Source organism: Varroa jacobsoni, unplaced genomic scaffold (assembly GCF_002532875.2).
Source record: "Varroa jacobsoni isolate VJ856 unplaced genomic scaffold, vjacob_1.0 scaffold_90, whole genome shotgun sequence".
NCBI lineage: Eukaryota > Metazoa > Arthropoda > Arachnida > Mesostigmata > Varroidae > Varroa > Varroa jacobsoni.
Window position 1 is genome coordinate 3,264 of NW_019212992.1, and position 20,567 is coordinate 23,830.

General features: G+C 39.3%; 1 long non-coding RNA gene across 8 annotated transcripts; it reads left to right on the plus strand.

Annotated features, from left to right (window-relative positions):
• The first annotated feature begins 212 nt into the window (after nt 1-212).
• LOC111264003 (uncharacterized) lies at nt 213-20,312 on the plus strand. 8 transcript variants are annotated; one of them, XR_015312496.1, is made up of 5 exons: nt 4,622-5,410; nt 7,739-9,952; nt 11,620-11,760; nt 16,341-16,431; nt 16,567-17,231. It is a non-coding gene; the product is annotated as an uncharacterized LOC111264003 (long non-coding RNA). The 8 variants fall into 8 exon arrangements; XR_015312506.1 differs by lacking the exons at nt 16,341-16,431; nt 16,567-17,231 and adding an exon at nt 19,944-20,312 and having other exon boundaries at nt 4,609-5,410; nt 11,609-11,760; XR_015312501.1 differs by lacking the exon at nt 16,341-16,431 and having other exon boundaries at nt 4,619-5,410.
• Nucleotides 20,313-20,567: the final 255 nt, after the last annotated feature.

The following is a 20,567-nucleotide window of genomic DNA, read 5'->3' on the forward strand; positions in this document are numbered from 1 at the left end:
GCTGTAGCAAGACATGTTATATGACAAAACGTTCCAACCGTCGTAGGATATAGCTAACCTTGTAACATCAGGGCCATTCAATATTTCCAACATACACAACGGAAGCAAGGGAAAAATATTTAACTTGAGTTCGCGTTCCTAAACTTTCCAAGTCTATCATAAGCTATAAAGTGGGTTGAATTGGTCTCCGTTGGCTATCAGACGTAGAAGCAGTTACTCTGGACGACCTTCATTCGGAGTTCCTAATGGCTTCCAGCTCTGCGACCTCTTCGTATCCCTCATTGAGTGAGTGAAATTTCCATTAGGTATAGACCAAGAATCGTACCTAGACGATCGGAATGTAATTCATTAAAATACTATTAAGTGCAAACGAACCGCGGTCACAAACGCCGAGAGCAGGCTTAAAAACGTGCCATCAGTGGGCGTAGTAGGATTTAGAAGATTGTGAGAAATTCTATTACTGGATTGTCTAGATTAACGGACTGATATAAGGACATGTTTTGAAACAGTTCCAACCAATATAAGTGCATAGGTTGTTCGGGCTAACTGATTAAATCATTTTCTAGTTGCGGACTGTATTGGAATTGAGAAGAGTGAAAAGTAGGCCAATTGAAGCTTCGTATTTCTACGAGGCTGAACGTTAGCTTTTCCAGTGGTTCGTCTGCTAATGAATCGAATACGGTTACATTTCACATTAGTGTATTGTACTTAATGTACGTTTTCTTTGCTTATTATTATTGATAATCTGTTTCCAATTGATCCGGGCTCAGCTTGCGCGAGGCGCACGAAGCGCAGCCTGTCCCCTCCAATCCATTTCAGTTTCAATTAGACCTACCAACTATCAGGCACAGGTCATTCTGTTCCCACTCTCTCTGCAGCACTTCCTGGTTGACCTGTCAAGCCAGAACTACAGCATATTGTTTGACAGACGACGCTGTCGCCCGGGACATGCGACCAAGGCTTTTGGGTGTACGATTTCGAGCAGCGACGGTTATCTTTTTGTTCGCGACATGCGCTATAGTTGGCGGCACGCTATGCACTAACCTTGTCGGCTTGTGTTTATGGCTTGATAAATTACCATCTCTACGATCGATAAAAAACAGTAACGACAAAACAACCTCGTAAAGTGGGCAGACATGTGCCTTCTAAAATATTGAGAGTGCATGATGAATGCCTTGGAACTGACTGGCATAACTTCAAAGCGGAAGCGAAATCGATAACATGTGCTTTTGTTACTCCCAAAGATTTAAAAGAAACGTTATCGGCAAGTTACGTTATGTGATCATGTAGGCAAACCTAGGGACGATTCGGGGGGCACAGTTTATTTAAAACAAAATAGCCCAGTCCGGCTGAATACGCTGGCGAGTAGAAGGCGTTTGAGGTTGACGGCAAACGTAATTTAATCAAGCTATCGTTGGTCGCTCTGCCGCTCTAAAAGAGCATCGTTAACATCTACAGGCGGTTTTTCTCGCTATAAAAATACGTTTGCCAAGTCGGTTTATTCTAGGAACCGAGTTGTCTCTTCAATATGATCGACGTGAGCCCCACCGAAGTCTGACGAATGATCTGTCTGGCCTTGAAAGGCCTTATTCAGATCCCGAGCTTTAGGTAATAGACTACACAATAAATAAAACATGATAACGATGATTCATGAAACCAAGTAGTTAAATGTGTCGGGGTCACGTAATCATTAACTAAATGTTCATGAAATAGCATCGCACGAGCGTGAGTCATGCTTGAAATCGGTACTGCGGCCGATAGAAATAGTGATATCAGGTTTGTTAGCTGCCAGCACAATATATATGTGAAATTACGACAATTGACTTAATCGCTGCCCAGTCAGAGTAACGACCTAGTTCCTGGATTTTGGATTTTACAGTTGTTTTCAGGGTACTGGCAAGCTGAAAGTTAGCCCTCGAGCACAACTTTTGTCTACCTCAGGTTTGTTCCCGTGTCTCTGCGTAGTAGCCCTGTTACCGACATAATGCTATTCCAATGTGAATAATTGAGCATTGAGCGTTCATTGTTCAGTGCAAAAAAAAAAGAGTCTGCTTTCGGGTGTCCTCTGCCTAGCAGAGTATTATCGCACGAACCATTCAGAAGATAACTTTTACAATATGTTATCAATTGAGATCGTTTAATTTTTCGCACCCCAATGTTACGTTATGTCTGGCGTTAGCTTGTTGTGAAGGATCGGTCCTAGATTCTAGTTAGGAAAGTAGGACATCTTCTGTCGGACAGATCGTAACAGTAGCGTTCGTCAGGTTTGGAATTCAGGTAGTTGAGTCGCTCCGTGCAGACCTCCGGATCTGCAGAGTTGTTTTTCGCAGGTACAAGTGAGCCTGCTCTAGTAACATCCTTTGAAAGGCAATTCTTTGCATTCCCTTATTCCTCGCCTGGGCTTGGCGACGACCATGATATTCAGTGTGAAACAAAATTACCATGTAGAAGCTTATCAAACTCAAACTTTCACGACATCTTAGACGGGATTAATGAGCATTAGGGAAGAGTGAGTCATGTAGACGTCACTTGATTCTATTTTAGGTAGTTACTAATAGATTAGACTAACAGACCATCCATCTACGTATACTTTGATAAATAATTCAGCAAGTATCCGCTTCCACACAATAGTTACAGTGGTCCTAAGGTCGCAGCTGAGGTGCGGATATATTATAACTTCTCCAATATCTATATATATATATATATCGAGCGACCATTGTGAACTACATTTGACACTCAGGGCTGGTCTCTGCTTGGGTGGGCTGAAAATTACTTACATAGAATAGATGTACAAACGCTGCCAGTAAAATGGTGTATATTTCAACTCTTAATGATACATTTTTTGATTATTTAATAATTTATATAGAAGTAATTTATGATGTCCATTCGTATTTGTTCTTAGGGCTGATTTTATAGGTGCTTACATATCTATTTGTGCTAAAACGCGTAAACTTTGGTTAGATCAAAGAACCAGCGTCGAACTGGCTTTGATGACATAACAATTGACGGGCGTACGTTGTTTACGTAGAGTCGGGTTAAATACTATGGACACGTATATTGAACGATATTAAACTATTCTTTTTTATCCGCAGACAAAAGCACTTCTGTTAAGTTCTATGTTGCAATAAGTAGGTTCGCTTTACATTATGAACAAGAAGGATCTTCATTACAGTGCAGGTGGTAGTGATGAATTATCAACGACCATTATGGGCCATACTTGAAAATCGCAAAAAAATATACTAGGCCAGGATAGGAATAGGCCAGTACCGGAATAGGTACTTACGTATTTCATTTGTAGCGAGTCTAAAATCCCGATTGAAGAAGTCTGCAGTTCAATAACGACCAGTCGCTGCGTACTATTCCAAGGACAGTGTATTCTTTGCTCAAGAACGTGGGCATTTACAGACATTTTTTTAATCTTTTTTTTTCTTCGTTGATAGTGACTGAGGCTGCAAAGAAGAAGGGTCTGAATCGAGGTTGTGCTTCCTGACGATTTTTGCAGTAAGCAGACGAAAATGCTAACTTTCGTCGAAACGTCATATTGGCAAAATAGCACACGTCACGTTTGTTAGTTGACTAGATTTGTTACTTGTTTGTCGATAAACTCCAAAATAGGTGTATACTTTGTTGTGTCATCAAGAACGAGAGATCGCTCGTATAGCCAAAGCATTGCAGTTCTCTGTCCTATGAAATGAAAAGTTGACATTTGCGCCTAGGTAAGGAGCTAGCGCATTTTAGGCTCGTTATTAAACAAAGCTTCATCAGACTGATCCACATGCTAAAGTTGACAGAGTACCTGCGAAGGTTGAGTCATTCACACATTGGGGGATTCTATTCTCTACAGTTTGTTTTGACAAATATTTGAAAATTGTCTTATCTAGAAAAGCTGGCAATAAATAGCGTGGCTGGCAAAAGTAACTGGCCGATTAAAATAGACAGCTAAAAATAGCCCATTACATAGAAATAGCGTGGACGAAATCGCTCCTCATTCTACCTGTCCATATATTTTATGCGTAGTAATAGAACCAAATTGCGAGGCTGGTCTGTATATCATATCGTTCTCTTCGCTAGTTCGATCCATTTTCGAGACTTCTGCGTTTTCAGATACATTCTAGATGGCCTTACTTTGAGACCTGTTATCTGACGGCCCTGCCAAGGTAGGCCACGAACAAGTGTTACATTTCATGGTAAGGGAATTATTAATTTTTCGAGTTTCTGTACCTTCCAATGCTTTCCATACGCCACTGAGGGATGCCCCCTTAGATCAACGCAGCCCTCAGCACGTCACAAAGGCTTCGCATTTACTATCTAGTCGCTGGTTTAATTTCGTATTTATGGGTGACATGAGATGATATCGGGTAGTTTAGGTCCGATGTTATTCTATGCGTAGATGTAACCTTTGTAACGCCGCTAAAACCAATAATAACAAAGATCAATTTCATAGGTGAAAGACAATTTTACAGTATTATAACAAGCTGACAGCAACGCGTCTACCTAAACGTATAGGTACCCGTGATAGCTTAGTGGATCGCATGGTTAATTGCCACTTTTAAGGACACGTAATGGTCTAGGCCTGAATGTGGCGATAGACACACGGCTCGTTTCTTACAGGCAGCCATCCATTTGTGGCAAGGGGCAGTGACGACTGTAAAGCTAGAAGTATCTAGCTGCGTATCGAGTAGTGCTTTATTGACTCATCACTTCTAATAGTAACGCAGTCCTGATTACTGCCAGACGTCCATACACCGACTGAAATGTTCGCCACATTAGAAACTTGATCAAATTCTGTTAACAGCGCATCGTGTCCTATTGCCGCTAGTAGTCTGTGCTCGATTGGTATTCGAGTAAATGCGATACTCCCAACATTTTCATTTTCTACTTGTTTTTATGAATATTCATTCGCAAACAAATGATCCTGTTGGCGTCCTCCGCGTGCAGTCTCTCTTTGGCCTGGTTAGGGCATGAATATAGTAACCTGCTATGGATATACCATATACATGGCCAGGCGCTAGGCATCAGATTAATCCCAGCTTAGGCGCAAACGTAGCTGACGGATGAAGAGGCCTGATACAATGCGCGAGCTCAGAGAAGTTTTTCTTCTACATGGAACGGGAACAAAAGCCAGCAGAATAATGTTTTGAACGGCTGATAGCGAAGAGTTTATGGAGATTAGGATCGCTCGACGTTATTCGTTCCAAGTCGATCATCAAGAAGCTTTGTCAAAGCTAAGATAGATACCAGAAAAACTAAAAAAATATGAGAAAAATGGAGCGTATAGTATCTAGCCCAATACGGGTATACGTGTCTCATATACGAGAAAGTGGGTTTACCGTTTATCGTAAATGGTCGAGGGAAGTTGTACGTGAATTCGGAGGATAAGTGTAAGCCACCCCAAGCAACTTAAAGCTTTGTGAGTATGTTGACTGTTAAGTAATCCAAAGAGCGTGCTAATAGAAGTACAATCAAACGTAGTAAGTACAAAGATGAACGAAGTGACGGATCGCAGGTTAAAGAAGATCTCGCCTAATTATAGATTCGACTCTGGCTAGTTTTTTAATGAAACTTCGATGGCTGTGTAGCGTAGAGAAAAACTGATCGTCCGTTGTTTTCCATTGGAGCTCTTATTCAATTCTTGCCTAATTTAACTCTGATAGATCTAATGCCCGTGATAAAAAGCCAGATTTCAATTATTCAAGGTCCCCTTAAAACGAACGACAAAGATGAGTATCTTTGTTTGTAGATTCCTATATAAAATTGCGCGAGCATCCTCGAGGTGAAGTTAAATTAAACATGCATGAATTTAATAATAAGAATGCTTTGTCGTAAGTTTTTTGCTAAAAAACATCTCTAGTATTCTATTAAGCCTATTTCAGCGCTAATAGTATTGACACTGCAAGAAAAAAGTGCGTCTTTTCAATATACAATGAATCGTTGCAAACATGCTGGGCCATTATTCAAAACTCCTACACATCCTAGGCATAATTTGAACGAGCTATTTTCACGTGTGTATGTCAAAACTTGCTCTCCTTCGCTCTGGTCTATGCCAAGATCGATTCTATTCTGTGTTCGACTCAATCTCAAACAGCCATTGCATTGAGATTGGCCCCATGTAACATATAGCCTAGATAGGTTCACGTTTGCCCCCTTTTTCATCATTGTTGACAACTTATCACCTTTGTGCAGTGTTTATGAACTTTTGGGACGCTGCTACCTGATTAGAAACATCAATGTACCTTCATTCGACTCAGTTCTCGCTTCAATCAATCTGCCTTAAGTAAGATGTCTCCCGTAACAGAGTCTAGTCCAAATAAACATAATATTCTAATTTGGTTTGCAGTAGTACAAAACATTGCAGACGTATCATGTACGACGCTCTTCCCTGAACCACATTGAAAACACTTTACGACTCGTTCGCGTTGCGACGTTGTGATCGTACCGGATGATTCATTGACCATATCCGGACGTAATCAATCGTATATACGTTACTTAAAGTCGAGAACAGATTGATCAGATCTTGAATTGTTTCGATTGATCCAAAGTACCTTATTCATTGGCTTATTTAAATATCTCTGTTTCGTACGAAAAGTAATGACAAAAGGTTTAATTAAATTTGGCCGAACATGGGAATGCTTCAAAAGCGAAGGCACAAAACGAAAAAAACAAAGACCCATTGCGTTACCAGTAGAAATGGCGCTCTGCAAATAAGGCCGATATGTAAAACATTCACGTGATTTAAGCAATGATAATACGATGGGCAGCGAAACAAACAATTGACGGCCTATTCAGTAATAGTACTTGTCAAAGAATCGTAACTTTTTGATGTTGAATGAAGTTGAAACTCCTTTTATACTTTATTCAATTAATAAAGTGTTGTTGAAGAATAGATCAGTTTCTACCATGTAGAACATCTATAAATCTAGATACCTATGCTATGTTTTTATCTTTCCGCATTTCGTCATCACTCGTGCACCTTGATTCATTTTAGGTATTTAAAATTAGCATTAAATTAAGTATGAGCTCATTCGTTGACTAACCAATTGTCTTCTTATCGAAAATAGACCCCTCTCATAAGCAAATCTTCGTGCCATCTCCATTTCCGGATCCCCCCTCGGAGTCATTCCTAAGAGCATTTCTCTTGACATTTTTATAGTCAGTTACATACAGTTAGCTATATTGATTTACAGAGCAGTACCTGCATACAGAGAACTTCGCTCATAATGACGTTTTGGTCGACGCTCGACCTTTCTTGGAAGAAAACAACGTAGCAGAATTAATGGTGCGACAAGATTTTTTGATCGGCTCCGCCGCTATAACTAAAAGTCAGCTATTTCAGATTCCACGCTAGGGAGTCACGCAGTTGATGAGGGAAGTGTACAAATCCATCGTTCGCTCAAAAAAAAAAAAAAAAAAAAGCCAGCTTTCATTAGGTAGCTTTATTGCAGTGGAACTGTTCAATCCAGCTTCCGCCAGACATGGAGAGACGTTCTGCTTCAGTGGGGCAGCCTTCGAGGACACTCCGAGAAAGTGATCCGAGGCACTACCGTACAGCTCAAATAGAACTCTTTGGTGCATCCAATATATATATATACATATTGCTGACTTTGCCCCCAGAGACTATTAGTAATTCGTGAATTTTCAAAGCGTTTGCACCTGAACTGTTTTTCGTTTTTCACGTCCAACGTTTAAGCCTTTAGGCATCGTTAAAGGGCAAAAAGATTTTAAAATTCTGATTTTTCAGGTTCCAGTATGTACTCTTCTATTGACACCATGATTAATTGTTCCTGACGGAAACGAAAGCTTCAAGAGGAAAGTATCTGCTGTTTAGTTGTGCAAACTGATTAAAATACGTATCATATATTAAAACTTTGTCTACAGAGCTCGTACCAGTAAATATATATATAAAGAATATTGTAACAAAATGTGGTTGGCTTTAAAGGGCATCAAAAGTGACTATTTTCATTTTGTTTCGCTATCAGACGGTATGAAACTCGGAACTCAACGTTATCTGCGGCGCAAAAATTATATTAAGGGCAATTCTAGATAAATTTTCTTTAATTCACTTAAAATTAATCAACTCATTTTAGTTCTATTTATCTATATTTACAAATCTAATTAATGCTACTACCGCTTAAAGTTATATTCACTAATAGGACGTTTCAATGTCACCACCTGACTAACGATTAAGCCCCTGTCGACAGCCTAATGATTTGACCTGTCGTCGTTTTCGAAGCACCGCAAAGTTGTCCGCTACTTTTCGATATCAGTGTTTGACACCAATACAACAATGCGCGATAAACTTTCGCAAAGACTGCTATAATAGAAATCGTAAAACTGAACCGCCTATAGGCCTTTTCCTATGACTTGCGAAGCAATTTTCTTCTATTGATCGATTGGCCTATTTGCAAAAATAACGAAGGCAAGGTTGTTACATCCACATACTTTAGCTGCTACTATAGGGTTGGCCATTATATATGTATGTACATATAGGCAAAGCCTTAGGAAAAATAAGCCATTAGGAGAAATTTAGCTTTGTTGTCGCTAAAAAACGAATGCACATATATCATAATGGTACAAACAAAATGTGAAATTCTGAATATATACGTTTTTTTTTTATGGCTATATAAGCGCAGAACGAGGGTTCGAAGGGCGTGCGTACCTACTAGACATTGCCAAAACAAAGTCAGTCCACTTGCACAAGACACACACAAACACATACACACAAATATATATATATATATAGCTGTCTTAGACGAATCCGGCTGAGTTTGAAATTATTTATACGTTAGAGGTACTCTTTTTTATTACTACCACATTTTGTCCATGCGTTTTTCTAGACAGTTAGGTACCTTCCGTTCGCTTTCCTATATGTGATCTCTTTGCCTATGATTTCTCAAAATAAATCCTCAAAAGGACAACCTCGTAGCTACACGAACTTAGATCGGGACAATAAGTGAGTTAAAGCTAACGTTGAATATTTCATTACTCAATTCATTAAATATTTGGGACACGGTCCAACATTGTCGCCAGGTAACCAGGCTGTACGCTTTTTGTTGCCTTGCCAATGGGATATGGGTATTTCGAAATGGCCAGCTGTATGCACTGTCAGCGAATGTTTTATAGTAAAATGTTTTATAGTAAAATTTACAGTAAAAAAAAAAAAAAGTACCGAATATCCACTGCAAGTACAGTCATCCGCTGCCACCAAAATCGATCTTTTTTGCGCCATTCTCTCGCCTGATCGCTCTCCGTCTGACGATAAAGATGCATTCTTGGTCTGCAGCAGCCATATGTTCCATGCTGCTTTTTTATTAATTAAAGGTCCGCATGTTGCATTGGAATACATAACCTGCACTCTTAACCAGCCTGGAATCGATTCACGGGCGACATATTCTTTACTTGGTTTCTGCAATTGAAAGATTTAAGTTATTCTTCTGTAACACGTTACATATGAGATGTTAGCTTTGGCCGACAGAATCACTAGATTTTAAAAGCTTTGCTTTCGTCAAAAATCCTCTCGATTGTCGTTGGGGTTTTGACATCTGGTTACCGACTCGCTGATCTCCAACACCCCAATCCCCGTTTTTTCTTTACGTTTACGGTGCTTTCTCTTAAGGTCCATTCACCTAACGTTTTCATCAGCCTTTGATACATTTCTGTACGCCGTTTAGTTCTAAAATTATCCAATTTCAATGTCCGCCGGATTCACTTGTAGCAGCTTCGCGCAATACATTGACGAAGGAAAATCTGGTGAGGATGTCATTCTAATTAGTCTAAAATTAATTTAGTACTGCCTAGAGAGCTTTCTGGTGGTGGGAACGCCGAAAGGCAGAATATTACGGATCTGCGCCGGGACACGCACCGGCGGCTTTGGAATCGGTGACGGCATATGAACGCGCTGTTTGAGGAAGACACGTCTGCCCCGCGGGAGTTCAAGGACGGCACAAACGTGACGGTAAATACCGAACGGCTAATACCAGAATCCTCTAAGGACTTAGAGCTGAAGTATCATGGGCCATTCCCTATCATGAACCGAGTGACTCTGTACAGCCAGGCCCCCTGCCGGCAACTGACTGTGAACGGCAAGGATATTCGGCGATATGTTGAATACATACTCCGGTAGCGCGGTCGAATGTAAAGATACACGAGCGCTAGTCGTATTTTAATTGGGCAGGTTATAATAGGTAAATGCGGCGCAGATCTATATATGACGGCTGCAGGAAGCAGATTATACCGCAGTTCACTGGTAGAAGGTAGTAATACTACATATGTGTATATATAGTCATTATATTTAACTACCACTTACCGCAGTTGAAGTATCAACTCAAGACCTGGCCATTCACTAGTCATCTTCAAAAACTATTTATCTACAAAGGGGTCCAGCGAGATTAAACTTTGAGCAGACAGCGGTTCAACGATCGTGGGAAGACAAACGCTTAGGAAGGCAAAAAGGATGGAAACTGCAAAAAAACGCAATTATTTTTAAACAGATTAACCGTTGCAATTTATGCGAAGGAGCCGATTGGTAACTGGCATTCCCCCGTTCAAAACGATCGTTAAGTTTCGTATAAAACTCGGCTGTATTCAAAATGGTTTTTTAAGCCCGTCAAATCTAAGCCCTAAGGATTTCAAGATTTGTCTCATAGAAATATTACTCCGATTTTTAGAAGCTGCATAAAAACTGGCAATAACGTAGGCCGTCGATATCGGTAAAAAAGCAAACTGTGAATCTCGTTTGCGCTTCGCCCAGCGCGAATAACGGGGCAATTGCTAAACTTTGTTCAAATTTCGAAAGCGAGGCGCTCTTCTTTGTCAAGGCTAATTTTTTTTATTTTGGTTTAAAAAGAATTGGCCTTCTTGTGGCACCAGGAAAGCGGGCAAACGCATGCCCACTACGACAATTCATGAAAGTTTATATACATAAAAAAAAAGACCGCGAAGGAAATGAGCAGCGATTTATTTTATATAACAACTGCTTCGTAGTTCTCCGCTTGCAATGAAGTGTCTACTGTTGTTTATTAAATGCGTTGCCAAGCCCTCAGGGGCAATCTCTTTTTTTCTCACAATTCTTTACGTCGATTTATTACTCTGTGTAGATTGATTAGCATTTAAAAATTTTAAATTCGAGCATAATTCTTTCACTAGTGATAACGATGGGTTGCTAAGTTCAGGTAACATACAAATATATATACGACATCACCAAACAATAGATGTTTATATAAAACAGCACATGTCCAGTCTTTCACGTTCTACAGATGTTTTACAATTAACCTTCCTCCCCTTTAAACAAATCAAGTGTTACGTTTCGCAAGTTCCGTAGGACCTTTGAAATGCGTTCATTTTCTACAATGTCTACCTTTTGCAAATTCATATATTAATCTGCCGATTCAATGAAGACACCTGTTGAAGTGAAAAGTTAACGTTATCGCCGTACACTGGTCCGCTATTAACAAAATGGACGAAGAAAGTTTTGCCTTTTTTTAAACTAAACGTTTACAAATATGATTATAATAATTTCATCTTTGTACGGGCAGGTTCGACCTTGCCAGAAGCTGTCGTGTGTCTGTACAAAGCGTTGTTTGTGTATCTTGTCTGTTAATGTGCGTTCCAGTTTATTTGCAGATTTCGCTGAAAAAGCTGCATGCTGTGACAGTCTCTCCAGCGTTGACTGCATCTCGAACACTGCAGAGAAATTACCTCGACGTTAACCCTATTCGCGACGTGGTGATGCAGATCCGTAAGACATCTAACGGTTCTCAGGCAGTAAGTAGCCTTATCGGCAGCACAAATCCACTCTAGCCTATCTAAACTACCTTCAGGTTTCCCTATTATGGCCTATGTTATATGTGTTCTGAATAAACGAAGTTAGGCAACTTTTCATCTTTGTACGAAAGAAACTTCTATAGCTATCTGCAAGATGATGATGACGATAGGTTGATGCTATTGACGAAGCAGACAAGCAGCCTACCACATCCATTTCGAAATTATTCGATGAGAAAGTATTTGAAACGTTTTCATTTACAAAACAAGGAAAGGAAGGAAGGTCAGGTTCTGTTATTGGTATTTGTATGCAATATAGTAGCTTTGTTGAAGGTAACGCTTGCTATATATGTATGGTCTATCATATATATATAGCAAGTAGCTTGATAACAGAAGGGGTTTTGGTGTGTGTACATATTTTGACGAAACCTAGCTCTCTGGAAGACGTTTATCGGCATATAAACAACATAATGTCCGTTAAACGAATACTGCTAAGTGTCAATTTATAAGATGAGATAAAACACAATATATCAGTGAACGAATACGCCGGTTAGAGAAATGTTCACACTTGGTTCTAGTGAAAATACGTATCCAACGCAATATCTCAGTTTACTTTACAACTAAGATACCTTACAGACATATCCAATTTGCTTTTTTGGCAACTTTTAATCCTTAGATCTGCAGCAGCCGGCACCTTTCAGCAGCTTCCTACCCTAACTGTATCTACAATATACAAAGCGCCTGATGATGACGCTAACCTCGTCGAACTTATCAGAAAAATGCCACTATAAAATCGCCATTTACGTGACAAGCTCGTCTTCCCACATTATACGATTCACACATTTTGATTTATCTTAAGGATATAATTGAGATTTTCGCACAGTTATTCGTGTTGTACGATATAAATTCTTACGCGAGTCACTTGTGCATGTTGTCAGCGTGATAATTATATTAAGAGTTGCTTCTTAACAAGGCATATTATCTATTATAAAACGCTGTTTTCCGCCTGCGTCATTCGTTCGGCTAGCGTGCGTGCATAGCGGGCGTTACAAGAAACTGAAGCGCTTTATTTACCTGAATGTCTGATACCGGCTGCCGTTGAGGAAAATGGTACCTTTCTGTGTCGTAACGGTGTCTACAGATTATCAGGAAGTTCTCAACCGGGGTACCTTTTCGATCCGAACTGAGAACTTCAGTGCTGTTGCGGTTGTTCGGTAACTTTTTGATACCGAAGCTTTTTTCTCCCGCTCTGCTTCGTGCCGTCGGGACAATCTCGATTTGAAGTGCCTATAGGTTATTAGGAGTATGTATTTCAATGCTAATCCAGTTCAACCCAATGTTACGAACGCGCTAGCCAACCCTTATTGCTTTGCGGATTTGCCATGCTATGAAGCACAATTCGTAAATAATGCAATAGCACAGTATTTTGATCGGTAAGAAGAGGCAACGGGAACTCGTGTGTTCGTTCTCTATTGTTAGCAAACATTTATGACCTACCTAAGTATCATGGCAAAAACCTCAATGTAAAAAAAACTGACGATAATGCTTATCCTCAGTCAATATTTGATTACTGGCTATCAGGCCAAAGCGTCGAAGATCTCCTGGGCCAGAACAAGATGTGGGATATCGGCTATGAGATAGCCTGAGAGGTGGGGTGGTGTACTGTGTGGGGTATCGCTTTCCGAGATAACTATCAGGTAGGACAAAATCATCGCGGTAACCGTCAGCGTGCCGGACGGTGTGACGTTGAATCTTGCTAAACGTTGGCCCATGCGTGTGGCAGCCTTTTCAAGTTTGCTTTTGGACGATATGCGCGACATGAGTGTACCCTGCGGGCAGGGTAAGTTTTCAAGTGTGGGAGGCAAGCTAGAAGAATTCATTGTTCAAATCAGTTTAAACGCGTGTAAAATTCCATGCCGCGTGTGAGGATTTGTTAGTGCAACAAGCAAGAAGGCCGTCATTTGACGGAAAGAAGTGAACGTCAATTGAAGATATAGTATGGATATTGTACATGTCTTCGATGTTGTTCTTCTTATTCATGATCTGGCCTGAACGTACTGCGGGCTACATTGGCATACACTCTACATTACGCAGTTACGTTGTTAATACCCAATTACCTTCATTCATGAAGAGTTAAATACTGATTATAAGTGGATAAGTTTGTATAGTATGTGACCCCGAGAGAGCGTTTAATTCGATAATGACCGCATACGAAAAAAAAACCTTGAAATACCTAGATATAGAAGGTATATAGGCTTGCGTCTAAGCTGCCGTTATCTATAATAGACCTTGCGCCGTCCAGATATTATAAATATTGCTTTTTCTTTTTTAACTATTATATATAGGATATTCTAAAAACGTGTCTTTATTAATCAAGAATTGCACGGTTGATATCATAAAATGGTTTCTTACAGCTAGGTCAGTCGATCCTCTCTCGCTGTATACATCGAAACAGAGTTACCTAAAATTCAGGTTGATCAGCAACACTTCGTCAAACTGTATATATGTATATATATATATATATATATATATATATACAGACAGTTACATAACAGTTGCGTCGCGTTCTAAAAGCCCTTCATATAGTTATTATGCCTAGACCTATAGTATTCATTGGGACATTTTGCGCGCAAAACATTTCGTAAGCGACTGGAGGACCGCGAATCTGTTTGAATTGTTTGGCAGATTTACCAAATTGTGAGCCTCCATCATTCGATGTCACCAAAAAAAACAAGAAAAAAAGACATCTTGTTGCTTAGAAATCTTTGTATAGTTATAATCAATTAGCTGAGGATACTTCTGGGGATTAATGTTCATCTCTTTGGTAACACTTCAAAGTTAGTCTATCACAAAACTCAACAAGGGTTAGTAAAAAGCCTGAATTTCAGCGAACGGTTTTTTAGAATGTCTGACGATGTTTTAGGCGCGAGACATATAGAACAGCATGAATAGGCCCACTTCAAAATAAAATATTCTATTTTCATTAGTATTTCTATTTAATATTCGGGAGTTTTGTCTATTCAATAGCTGTCGCGGAGTTCTTATATATTATAACTGACTCCTCTAACATCTAAATAAGAAAGGTTTTTTCAGGGTATTTCGATTAGGCAAATGGGCCTATAAAAAGGTACACAATTCTTCATCGCTACAGAGCTTCTACCTGCTCGTGTTCTGGCTCCCGCCTTGGTTTACGCAGAGCGTTAACCCGGTTTCCGTCCTGCTGTCAATCTTTTATATAGCAGGAGACATAGTTTCCCTTATATTCGGGTATCAGTGGTGGGTATCTTTACAAATACAAACATATACACAAATTCTGCAGCTACTATAATAACAGTACATAATAAAAAGAACTTTATTAAGTACCAGTATTGCCTGACATATATTAGTCAAGACGCCTAATGAACAAAGAACCAATCTTCTAATATGATTTTCCTAGGGATGTTCGAGGATTTTTCAAAGAAGTTCTATGCTACTTTTTATGTACCTGTCGAAACTTTTCAACCAATTTCGATCTTATTATAATGGGAAAAAAGTGTTTTAGGTAAACGAAAGCGTAACCTTGCAATACGCTAATATTAGGGGCCAACACATTTACAAAAAATCGTTGAGGGACCGAAACCCATACCTCACGACTGCGGGTCTGGTACTCTACTCGCAACAATTTAGCTATAATATACACTAGCCAGATTAGCTGAAATATTTTTTAGGTTAGGTTAGGTTAGATTAGGTTTTCAGACCTAGGCTCGTTTCATAAAAAATATTTAAGTTTCGATAAAATTAAAATTCCACTCAACGCATTCGAAAATGAACAATCCGAAATATGATAATCTAAGATTTTAGTAAGAAAATTGAAAAAAAAAAAGAGCCTGAATTGTTCTATAATAACCTATTGGAGTAGAATCAACAAATGTGCGTTAAGTAGCTATCAAACCTAAACCTAAAGTACCCACGTAGCTGACGTGTATTGCACGCCACTATTTCGCAACGGTAACGGCCATTACTTTATGTAACCAAAAGTGGTCTATCGAGGCCCAATTTCAATACAAGATCACTAATTGCGAAATGAAAAATTGATATTTTGGATTCTTTTGTCAACATTAGCGTTGAGGTCGAAGACCGTGTACGAGAACTCGCAGAATTAATAATAAACGTAACCATTGCCAAAGCTGCATAACACTAATAATTTTATAATCGAAACAATTCAGTCGTAACGTTTGCTAAATCTTTTCTCTTTTCTATGTGTTAATGCGTCAAAAAAAAAAACCTTAAAAATTTCCTTCATCTTAGAAAGAACAACACAGTAATTTCTCGTTCACACTAATCCCGTAAAGCATATATTAGCACAAAGTCTTATTCTTGCATATATGTTAGTAATAAAGTATATAGATATCTATGTCAGAGCGGCCTATATCAGGGCACAGTAGAAAGCCATCTTCAATTCCGAGTTGCTCACTTGACCGTGTTTCATATACTATAGTGGGATTTAAATGGAAGACTTTTTTTCTGTATCCGACGAAGTCTCTGAGGCTAAATGACTCTCTGAGTTTAGGATCTGCACTCTTTTTATTCCTTTTTCTGTCCAGGTTCACACACAAGGGAACTTTTCCGTGGCATCTATTGTGCCTATTTTAGCTAATTCGATCACGTAGACCTGAGCAAACCACTCTCGGTCAGGTTCGTCTGCAAAACTTAATTTTCTATCTGTAGTTATACTAAATCTTTACCTATACTTCATGAATTTATAAGGAACACGCACTTGTGCCAATGTATTCAAAAGATCTCTTGTTTTTAATCTTTATTTAATTAAAGGTGTATTTAATCACCCGAAGCCCGCACTGACGATGATTATCCTAATAATCATTCGAAGAGGATAAAATCCGGCAGGCAACCCATGATGACCAGAAAATCTTTGCGCTCATTTAACAAAAAAAAAATCATGACAACAAGACGAGAATAGATTTAGGCACGAGCCCATGCTGTGTCTTGCGTGACCGTGAAGATAATGAATTCAATAGTTGAACAGATAATGATCAGGACCAGTTGTTAACTTGGCTTAAATTTGTGCATTTCTATGCTTATTACATTTTGAGGGTCAGAAAAAGGCGTTCTCACACTGATTTTATTAGACACCAAGCTACCGAAGATTCCTGAATCATTAGAGGTTGCAAAAGAATGCCGTGGTCGTCGAAAGCTTTACCTTAACAGTAAATAATAAAATTGCCAGGTAGTAAATCGCTTGGACAATGGTCAACCTGGCCCATAGTGCCTCAAACACATTCAGCAGACCAATATTCGAATAGATACCCAGAGGACGACTGCCCACACAGAATAATCACTGGAGGTCAACTTAACATCACATCCATAGGACGTGTTTAATAAATAAACGACTATATTTTGTGACTGCTCTTACGCACGTATCAAAACGTTTTATTAGATAGAAGATGATTTAATAAAGCTAAGAGAATTAACAAGTACGAGCAGTGGCTTCTTCTAAGTCTATAACAATTGAAAAAGCCATTTTGCCTGCGCCAACAATGCAACAACATATGTTATATAGTTGTTTTCTATTAGATCTACGTTCAAGGACAATATGAATGATATATGGCCTATTTGAAATTGTGCCGGTCGATTTTATCCGAACGGCGTCAACACCCTGAGCTAATGGCTTCGGCTCAACGCAAACCGATAATGGCAATTGCATTTATGGCGGGTAAGTAGTTAACAATCATCAGTCATCAGCCGTCTCTTACAGGGAAGCTCCACGTGGCAGATCAACGACATTTGTATCAGCAACGAAACTTGTATCTTGTCTCAATTTATCGGGGTTATTTCATTACCTTTGGACATCCATGCAGTACGTCTATCCCATGTTTGCTTTAAATATTATTTTAAATTGTAGGCCGAACTCTAAGCTCTTCATGGCCAATCATTTGGTCACAAAAAGGTCAATATTTTCTTTAAATTTAAGAAAACACCTATACGATTAGAGTGTTTATTATGAACGCTTTAGAGAGAACACTCAAGAGGTTCAAAATATACCCCCTGTTAGAGGACAATTTTTTTTCAAGTCTGGATGCCAGTTAAAACACTTATATACTATACAATACTCATTAACAAACATCGGAAGAACGAGGTCTGACCGTCATGTGATTGTCATCAAAGTTTATGGTAAGGCATAAGTTCTTGCTCACAATCGACCTAAGTCCACCTTGGCTAAAATAAACTTTTAAATAGGAACTAAATTATAGTTTAAAAAAAAACAACTTTACTGAATAATTAGAGTTGATTTCTTTTGTTCGTGGCACAACTGCTGGTGAAATTGAGCCGTGGTAAAAACATCAATTTCGTTAGATTGAAGGTCTTTTGCTTACGCCTGTTTACGCTTGCCGTTTTGGCCAGCCTTTGAAGAGCTCGTGTTGTGAGCCTCCGAGACGTGCTATTGCATTTTTCAAGGCATCAAAAGCCTTTAGAAAAAATAAATATGAAATTAAAAACCAGGAAAAATATTATGGGCCTTTTTCACAAAACTGTTTCATTTTTTAAAGAGCTAAAGTGCAGTAAAATCATGTCCAAAATTTTTATATCATGTGTGGCATATGTTATTATCTCTAAATGCGTTTTCACTTAAAATTAAGTACAGTGGAAAATTAGGCCTTGATCACCCTGCCGGCAGAACGATACCTTTTGGCACATCAACATCAAACCCAGTCAAGTGTACCTCTTAACCCTCTTTGTGTGCTGGTGTCACGGATCTTATGTCAGCAAAGGTCACAGCGTGTCCGCTACTATTTACTAACGGGTGTATATAGGGTGCATTTTAGATATGTAGTCACTTATAGGCTACTATGGTTACTAAAGGCTGTGAGCGTCACACATTTGACGCCGGCGGTGTGCGACGTTTCAGAATCGTTTGATGCCAACGTACCTAGCATGCCGTTACGTACATTATGTCAATGAGTTCATATAGGTGGCCTAGAATCGATGCCCGCATGAACTCAAAGATAGGCTGAAGTACGCGGAGATGACGACTGATACGTACTTTGCTTTGTAGTTTGCTAATTGAATCAGATAAGAACCATTACGACCTTATAATTTTTGGCGGGCAATTGTTTATGCATCGGACCCACTTTAAAGGTAGCAGTGTTATTTTCGCTTATTCCAATGGCACCTGAAATCAATTAACTTGCCTTTCTAATGCACATTGTTAAGCAATGTTAAGTAACTTATCAAGTTGATTTTGCGCCATATTTACTATTGTCTTAGTCCAGCCTCCGGAGCGATAGTGATCATACAGGTTTCCATGCAAGCTTGACAACTCCGAAGTCGTTACTGCTATATGTATATCCATCCACTAATAAGCGAGACTCGCTATATGAGTACCTGATTGATTTTTACTATATGATTTCGGCATCGGCAGCTAACAAGGACGTTGTGAACGTGAAAAGCGAGCCATATCTCACTGTAAATACGTAATATTTGATGCCGTTTTTCCTTGACCGTCAATTACGTGGGGGGTGATTGAGTCAGTGTGGTTGATTGCTCGCTTATAATGTTGGGCCCGTCACGGTAGCTAATCGAGTCTCATAACGGGTAGACTTCCGTATGATCGATGCTCGAATAACAAACATAATGGCCAACATGGATGAAGAGCAAATATTGCACTATCTTTACACCGCAATAGCGTAGCGGCATGGCCAATACATGTAACGTCATGGTCTATTGCGAACTATCATAACGTATCATCTGAATATACATGTCACGTAAAGTTAAATAACCGTCAAGCAGATCTCTGTGGACCGCTCGTTTTTCAGTCGTTGTCTTCAAACGTCACGTTACGTGTCAACGCAGTTTGTCTAGATAGAAAAACAAAATTATCCAAAAGTCATAGTGGGTGTCACCCGTACGACAGATCTGTTGAAAAAGCCATGCGCGTTCACGGACGATATGACAGGTGGACAGCCAATCCAGCCGAAGTCCTAGATTTAATAACAGTCGTAATCTATTACGTCCCTAAAATGGGAACATACAAATCGAAGTTATAATCAATTTTTGGGTTTGAAAACTACACAGTGTTTTACATCGTTGTTATTTTGTATTTGGGATTGCGCAAACCTCAAGTGGTTTGAATCGTATGGCAAAAATTCCACATTTCGATAATGTTTCACATTATTTTTTTCCTTTCTCAGGTTCATGGTAATGGCCGAAAGAATCTCGAATCAACCGTATCATGCCATCGCTGGCTTCCTACTTTGTCAATCTTTTAATCATCACTGGGACCTCATGGAGAACTTCGAGCAAACGCCTAAATCCGTGGTTCTCATAACACTTTTACGTCCGATAGACTGTGCTGATGCCGTCCAATATGATTGACAGGGTAGGCAGCTCGTGCAGTCATGAAGTATCGTATAGCTACTACGAGTTCACTAAAGTAAACATAACGAGTCTGAGAACGAATGTAAAAACAGAAAAGCGTTTTTAAATCCACAGCAATTTCTCTCGAGTAGATTATTCGACAATGATTTAACATAAACGCGCCATGTACCGAAAAATCTCAATGATGGTTTTCTTTTTATATCTACTGAAGATTTACTTAGATAAGATGAGTAAACACTGTCTTATTATTAGCGTCAAGTCAACTCGGTCAATCAAACCGTATAACTGTAGGGAACTTTCAGCTGAGCTTATTCATTGATTCAGTATAACTCTAAGGTCACATTTGGCTATGTTACACGTTACAATCTATAGACGATCTGCTATATCATAGTGATAGAAACGTGCTACGAAGAAGAACTGAACGTAGGTGATATACA